This window comes from Vulpes vulpes, chromosome 5 (assembly GCF_048418805.1).
Source record: "Vulpes vulpes isolate BD-2025 chromosome 5, VulVul3, whole genome shotgun sequence".
Lineage (NCBI taxonomy): Eukaryota > Metazoa > Chordata > Mammalia > Carnivora > Canidae > Vulpes > Vulpes vulpes.
This window is the reverse complement of record NC_132784.1, coordinates 64,217,600-64,225,490: the sequence shown is the minus strand read 5'-3', so window position 1 is coordinate 64,225,490 and position 7,891 is coordinate 64,217,600. Positions and strand designations below refer to the sequence as shown.

The following is a 7,891-nucleotide window of genomic DNA, read 5'->3' as shown; positions in this document are numbered from 1 at the left end:
GCCCCCTTGTCCTGTGTACCTGTGCTGCCCCGGCCTCCACCTTAACCACATCCCACCTCTGTGCCCAGCACCTCTGGTGTTACCACCAGTGGTCACTGCACCCACCAGCAGGTTCAAGCTGGCCTCCAGCTACCTGCCCACCCTGTACTCCTTCCCCTGGCTGCCCTGTCTCTGCTCTGTGCTCCTGGCCCTAGTCTACCTAGCTGAGTGAACTGGGAGAGGAGGAGGCCTGGAGCTGACTTCACCCCCACCATGTTTCTTGGCTCTGTCCCTGCAAAGCCCAGGATCCAGCCTTACCTGGGGCCAGATGTGAGGGGACAGCTATGAGGACACTGGACCAGAGCAGAGGGTTGGGCTGTGGAGTGCCCCAAGAAGGTTCAGACCCTGACCATGTGGTCTGAGGCTGTGCCCTTGGTTTCTGAGCTTTGGGTCCCTCCTGGTAATTCCTACCTGGGATCTGGAGGGTCAGTCCAGGCCATTCCTGGAAGGCTGCCTGCCACCTGCCCCCCACCAGAGGCTGCTCCTGCCACCTGTAGCAGAAGGCTTTTCAAGTGACTAGAGCCTCTGCCCTGGGGTCCCAGCTCCAAGGTACTAGATGGGGAGGGCGCTGGGGGTAGCACTCGCTAGCAGGGGTCAGGCATTTGCACATAGACTGACATGGGGGTAGGGAAATGCCCATTGTAAAGCCCCCCCCCCCCCCCAACACACAGACACACACATAACCTGTTCCTTCAGAACAAGGGACTAATCTGTTCATCCCCCACCCCATCTTGTTCCTCAGCACTGCACTGAAACAGGTAGGCCTGTGGGGAAACAGGCTCAGGTTAAGAGGCAAGACTTAGAGAACCCTCACCTGCTGGGGTGATCTGCAGACCTCTTCCCCCTCCCCCAATCCCCTCTGTGTCCTTGCTGTCCCCTTTGGGCACCGAATAAACAGCAAAAGTTTTTCCGGGTGGATCCTGGGGTCCCCAGCTGCCCAGGGTTGGTCACCTGGGGCAATAAGCCAAACAGAGAGAGGGGGAGTGGAAGAAGACAGACTGCAGGTGGCTGGGGTCTGATGCTACCAGAAGGAAACATATGGAGGCCCAGCCTTATGCTTCCTAGAAGTGCCCCACCCTGCCTGGGCACAGTCCAGGGTTTCATGCCCTTCGAACCACACTTGTGATCGGTATTGACAAGCAGCAGGATAATCATTAACCACCACCAGGGGCTGGGCCAACGGCTCAAAAGGCACTGGGCCCAGGGCGTCCCTGCTTCCTCCTTGTGCCCAGAGGGCCAGCCAGGCGCCCAGGTAAGAACCTGCCCAGACAGTCAGACCCCTGCAGCCCCCCTGCCTCAGGGCTCTCCTGAGCCTGGCCACCTGCAACAGGGACCCCAGCCCTTCTGACAGGGAAAGGAAAGGGCCGAGGCAGCCGCTGGGTAACCCAAGCAAGTCCCTTCCAGCCCGGGGCCTCCATTTCCACCTGTGAAATGAAGGAGCTGGGACTCCTGCTTGGGGGGCCACCACCGCTGCCTCCACCAAGTTTGGTGCTTGGCCTTGCCTGCTGTCTTTGGGAGGGCCTTCTGGGCTTTGGAAGGGGGGAGGTGTCACCTGCTCTGGTGTCTTCATTCACAGGCCTGTCCTCCCGGGCAAAGGACTCCTGCCCAGGGACCTCCCATCCCGCCTTGACTGCATCCCAAGAGGAAGGAGGCCACTTCAGAGAAGCTGCCAGACAGAAACAGACCTCATGGCCCTGCTCTGTGACCTTGGGCAGCCTCCTTTGCCTCTCTGGGCATTTCCACTGCCAGGAGAGGAAGGCATGGCCCAAGTCTACTCTCGAAGCTCAGAATCCTAGGTCCCCTTCCTTTCCAGAAGCGTGGGTTCTCTAAAGTGTCCCCTTGGTGGGTAGGACTGGCATTGGAGCCTGTCCCTGAAGCCTCTTGAGCCAGATCCTATCTGTGGGATGGGAGGGTAGGTGAGAACACACTTTGCAGGAGAAAAGTCTGCTCCCTCGGGGGTCCTGAGCCAGCTCAGGGACCAGAAGCAGAAGTCCCTTCCACTCCCCACAGCAGGAAGGGAACCAAAGGTTGAAGGGAGGGTGGCTTCCCACCAGTCAAGGCCAGAGTGCAGGACAGGCCCATATTTGCATGTGAGGAAGCAGCAGCCACTCAGAGAGGTTAAGCCAAGTGCTCAAGGTCACTCAGCTCTCAGACCCCTGCTGGCTCTCAGGCCACAGAGGTGCTAAGTGTTCCTCCAGATGGCGGTTGCTGACAGCCCTGTTCTTAACACTCTGCCAGCAGGTTTGTGTATCAGCATCTTTTCATGGTTCCTGTTCTCCCTCCCCCCATGGCTTTTTCTGTCCCTCTTTGCTCTATTCCTTTCCAATCCTCTCTTGTTCCACATCTGCTGCTCTCCTGGCCTCTCTGCCTCACTCTCCTACTTTCTGTGTACCCCCTCCACAGCCTCTGTCATGTCTCCAGCTCCTCATCTGGGGCCATCCTCGGGAATCTGAGTAGTGGAGTGGGGGGTGGGGGTCCCTGCCCTGGAGGCCGACCAATGCCCTGCCATCCCTTGCTGTCCCTCTGTCCTGTGTCTGCGGCAGGAAGGGTGGGCAAAGGGCAGAGGGTGGAGGCTGTGGTGGCCCAACCTGGGGCCCAGCTCTGGTTGGGAAAGAAAGGAGGAAAGAAAGAACTTGGGGACTGAGGGTGTGGGGGTGTCAGTGGGCAAAGGCTGCCCAGGAGCTGTAAATTGGAGCCACTCCCGGCTTTATGAGCAGAGCTGGGGCTGAGCCCGGACTTCACCCATAGAAGGAGGGCTGGTGTGGGACTCTGGGTGTGGGCCCTGGATGATAAGGAGCTTCAATAAAAAGACCATGGACCTCGAGGTGTTAGGATCCAGGAAGCCCAGATGGATGGGCATGAGGTCCTCCCAGACTTCTGCCCAAGGGGAGATACCAGGCAGGCAGGGCCAGGCCTCCAGTTGGTTCCTACCCCCTGTAACAGCAACTCCATGTGGAAGTGCCCACTGGTTCCAGTGGGGCTGCTGTTATCGGGGATGGGGACCTGTACCCACGGAGGAGGAGAGGTAGCTGCCACCCAGCAGGCCAGCAGGGACCTCCATGGCCACGCTGCCGGGCCCAGGATGGCAAAGGGTGGCGGGCTGTCAGCAGGCTGCTGAGATCGAGTGCACAGGGCTCTGACCTATGAATTGACAGCCAGTGCTCTCATCTCTCCTCTGGCTGCCAATTCCATAGGTCACAGGTATGTTCGCCTCAATGCCAGCCACCAGGATCTGCGGGGGAAGGGACGGGGCTGGGGTATCCAGAGGGCAGTGAAGACTTGCTACCCCAGTGCAGCGCTCAGGCCCAACTCCCTCCTGTTTCATTCCTACCTTTCCTCCTGTGAGCCTGCACTGCTTTAGGTCCCCACCTAGACGGACTGTGTGTGACATGCCTCTGTGCTTTACCCATCCTGTTCCCTCTGCTTGGAACACCCTTCTAGCTTTTTTTTGCCAGGTTCACCCTTACTAACTGTTCCAAGATCTGCCCAAGCATTTGCTGCCTCCAGGAAGCCTTCCTGAAGCCCACTTGATCCCTACTGCCCACCTGGGCACCCCCAGCACCCGGGGCTTCCCCAGAGGACTGAACTCCCCCGGTGTTTCCACCCTCCCCACCACCTGTGAGGTTAGCTTCCAGCCCAGGCCGAGCCCAGGTGCGTGCTCAATAAATGTCTGAACAGATCCTAAGCCTTAATCTTGTACCCCAAGGAAGCACCACCAATGTCCTGTGTGGCCAAGAGGGGGCCAAGGGCCCTGGGCCCCAGTCTGTGTCCTCCCCCCACCCCCGGACAGGGACCCAGAGCTGCCTCCCGTCCACTCATCCCCTTTCTCTTCCTTCTCTCCTCCCACTCTCTTGTCTCTCTCTCTCTCTCTCTCTCTCTTTCTCTCTCGCCAGTCCCCAACCCTGCAGGCTTCCCCAGCCCAGCTAGCAGTTGTGGTGGTAGCAGAGAAGGCACCTTAGGGGGCAGGACTCCGACCTAGCCCCCGCTCCAGCTTCCCACACAGCCTTACCCCTGCCTGGCTTTAATATGATGCAGCTCTGGAGACATCCTCATTGGAATAAGAAGGCTTCTGCTGCTAAAAGATAAACTTTTCAAACCTGGAAACACAGACCTAAGAATAAAGTTCGAATTGCTTAATAACAGGATCCAGTTCTTGTGTCCTCTCTGTGCACTGGGCACTTGCACACATTGGTCACGTGGAATTAACTTGACAACCTTGCAAAGCAACTGTCATGAGCCTGTGCAGGAGATGAAGACAGACTCAGGGGGTGAGCATCTTGCTAAAGTCACAAAGTCATTGAACCTTCCCTCTCCATGGGCTATGCTGCTGACAAGCCTCTGGCCACCCTCTCTGGCTCTTGGTGACGCTGTCACTTAACCCAGTGTGGCTGCTTTGCTCACGCTGCCCCATCGGCTCCGGATCCCTGGGCCCCCGTCCCTATGGAGGCCCAGCTCAGATGTCCCTCTCATAACTGCTGGAGCCCACACCTTGGGCTCTGTGAGCCTCTCCCACCACCCCCTTATCTTATTTCTGCGGGGTTGAGAGCTCTGTTGCACTTATCTTATCCTTGTGCTGGTCTGAGACTCCTTGAGGGCAAAAGTCCACTATTCACTCATCCTGCCTGAGCCCCCCCCACCCCTGCCACCGCCCCTGCATGGTAGGTGTTCAAGATACACCAGCCAAATGACAAGGAGTTGAACTCTGACCCTCTTAGGGGTTGTCAGGCCCCAGGCCCAGAGTACAGGCTTAGGCTGGAAGGTGGTGGCAGGCAGCCACCCCTGCCTTGGGGGTCCACCTCCATCAGCCTCCGCAGAGCCTCTGCCAGCCCCAGCTCCAGCAGATCAGGTCCCAGCTCCCAAGCAAGGCAGACCCAGCTGCCTCTGACTGGCTCCTTTCTCTTCACTGACTGGTGGCCGTTTTTGGACAGGCCCTGGGCCTGTGCATGTCTTGCCTAGCCTAGGTCCTGCTCCCTTTCTCCTGAGCCCTCCGGGACAGGAGGGCTCCATCCTCTCCCTTGCCGGCTCCCAGGATGTTCTGTGACCTATCTCTTTTTTTTTTTTTTTAAGATTTTTTTTTAAAGATTTTATTTATTTATTCATGAGAGACAGAGAGAGAGAGAGAGAGAGAGAGGCAGAAAGGCAGAGGAAGAAGCAGGCCCCCTGCGGGGAGCCCAACATGGGACTCCATCTCGATCTCCAGTCTCCAGGATCAGGCCCTGGGCTGCAGGCGGTGCTAAACCGCTGCGCCACCGGGCTGCCCTCTGTGACCTGCCACCGATGCCTAGCTATTTCCTGCCCAGCTCTGAACACTCCCCCCCACCCCGCCAACACCCCGCCGCTGCCTTTTTGTTTCCTGTGGCCTCACACTGGCACAGAGTAGCGTCTTAATAAATGCATGCTTAAGGGCTGACCCACGGGGGGCGAGGGGAGGGGGCAGGCGGGAGGCCCGCAGTAATTGCCGCCCGTGGGCTCCATCTCCAGCACCACACATTTGTGAAACAACAGGATGCCCAGCAGGCATCCTGAGAGTATATGCAAATCCACTGTTCAACAGCAGAGAAAGGCTAGGGGATGGAAGGGTCAGAGTACCGGCTTTGAGGGGGGAAGTCTCCCTTAGAGGGGAGTCTGAACTTAGCGTTTGCTGAGGTGAATAACGGGGAAAAGCGCAGAAAGGAGATGGGGCTGGGGGCTGCGGGCAGGGGTGGGGGGCCTGGGGGCCTGCTCTTCTGCGAGCCTCACTCCCTGCGGCCACCACCAGGGGGCGCACTGGGCCGCATCCCTGCCTCCCAAACTGAGTGGGGCGCGTCCTCCCCATCCTCCTCCCCAGCCCTTCCGGGAGCAGGCCCCAGGCTGGTGAGGCTCTGTCTCTGTCTGTCTGTCTCTCTGTGTGTCTCTCATGAATAAATAAATAAAATCTAAAAAAAAGTATAAAGTAAATTATAAAGTAAGAAAGAAAATCTCTGGGGGCGCCCTGGTGGGGCAGTCAATTAGGCATCGGACTCTTGATTTCAGCTCAGGTTAGGATCTGGGGGTCCTGGGACCAAGGGAGGTTGGGGGACTCCTTGCTCAGCATGGAATTTGCTTAAAATTCTTTTTCTCCCTCTTCCTCTGCCCCAACCCCCCTGTGCACTCTTGCTCATTCTCTCTGAATAAATAAATAAATCTTGGGGCACCTGGGTGGCTCAGTGGTTGAGTGTCTGCCTTTGGTTCAGGTCATGATCCCAGTGTCCTGGGATCCGGTCCTGCATCTGGCTCCTCCTCGCAGGGAGCCTGCTTCTCCCTCTGCCTGTGTCTTTCTGCCTCTCTCACTCTGCATCTCTTATGAATAAATTAGAGGCAGAGACACAGGCAGAGGGAGAAGCAGGCTCCATGCAGGGAGCCCGACGTGGGGCTCGATCCCAGGACTCCAGGATCATGCCCTGAGCTAAAGGCAGACACTCAATGGCTGAGCCACCCAGGGGTCCCTCAATCAATCTTTTTTTTTTTTTTAACATTTTATTTATTTATTCATGAGAGACACACAGAGAGAGAGAGACGGAGACACAGGCAGAGGGAGAAGCAGGCTCCATGCAGGGAGGAGCCACCCAGTGTGTCCCTCAATCAACCTTGAACAAAGAAAATCTCCGTGCTGCAGGGCCCCCTCACATGGTCTTTCCAGGGGACCTCTTCCCAGGTCAGCTCAATGGTGCTCTTAATGATAATCATTTCATCGCCCTTCACTGCAGTTCACCACCCGTGTACACAGCCTAAAACAATATGTGTTCATTTTGCCTGCATTTGTTGTTGCTGTCGTTGTGTGTTTATCAGACAAGTGGAACCCTGCCCCTGGGTCCAGCTGTCTGCATAAGGTGGCTGGAGCCATCGTTGGTTCCATTCATTCACTGCTGTGCGGCATTCCATTGTATGAAAACAGTTGGTTTCTCCATCGTTTTACTATAAATGGACTTTGGCACCGCTGGATGGTGCACGGGACAGCAAATAACACGGGACCAGGCTGTAGGGTGCCTGAAGGAGGAGCACCTAGTCACAGGCCTTTTGTTGTTGACAGTCCTGAAATCTTCAGAAAAGTTGCAAGAAAAGTAAGAGGAACACCCGCATACCCTTCACCTGGATTCACCAATAGTTAACATTCTGCAACATTTACTTTCTCTTTCTCTTTCTCACACAGCTCAGGAATTTCTTCTGAACCATTTGAGAGAAGGTTACATGGGTTATGACCCTTCACCCTTAAATATTTCAACATGTATCCCTCCCCAAAATGACATCTCTTACACAACCACGATACAGTTACCAAATTTAGGTCTGGCAACAGTGAAGCAATTCTGTGATAAAACTGAACATGCTACCCACTTTAAAAAATTAAGATTTTATTTATTTCTTTGAGAGAAAGAATGAGTGCAACACTTGAGAGCAGGGGGAGGAGCAGAAGGAGAGGGAAAGAGAGAATCTCAATTGGACTCTGTGCCCAGCCTGGAGCCTGATGTGGGACTTGATCCCATGACCCTGAGATCATAACCTGAGTCAAAAATCAAGAGTCAGATGCTTAACCGACTGAGCCACCCAGGTGTACCTGCCATCCACTTTCAAATGTCACCAGCTGTCCCAATAAACTGAGATCACACTTCACATGTGGTCGCCAGGTCCCTTCAGGCTTCTTAAGTCTGAAACTGTGCTCAACCTTGCTACGTTTTTCATGATCTTGACATTTTTGAAAAAAAGAAAAAAAAAGATCTTGACATTTTCCAAGAGTACAGGACAGTTGTTTTGTACTGTGTCCCTTAGCTTATTCCCTCCTCCCCCCAATTAAGAAAATCAAATATGTCCATTATATCAAATTTGGGCAAGAGATAAA

At 55.4% G+C, this 7,891-nt stretch overlaps 1 long non-coding RNA gene across 2 annotated transcripts; it reads left to right on the top strand.

The window, feature by feature from the left end:
- Window positions 1-1,249: 1,249 nt before the first annotated feature.
- On the top strand, window positions 1,250-4,175 carry LOC140598893 (uncharacterized). Of its 2 annotated transcripts, none has more exons than XR_012001438.1 (3): window positions 1,250-1,291; window positions 1,616-2,280; window positions 3,933-4,175. It is a non-coding gene; the product is annotated as an uncharacterized lncRNA (long non-coding RNA). The 2 variants fall into 2 exon arrangements; XR_012001439.1 differs by having other exon boundaries at window positions 3,495-4,175.
- The last annotated feature ends 3,716 nt before the right edge of the window (window positions 4,176-7,891 follow it).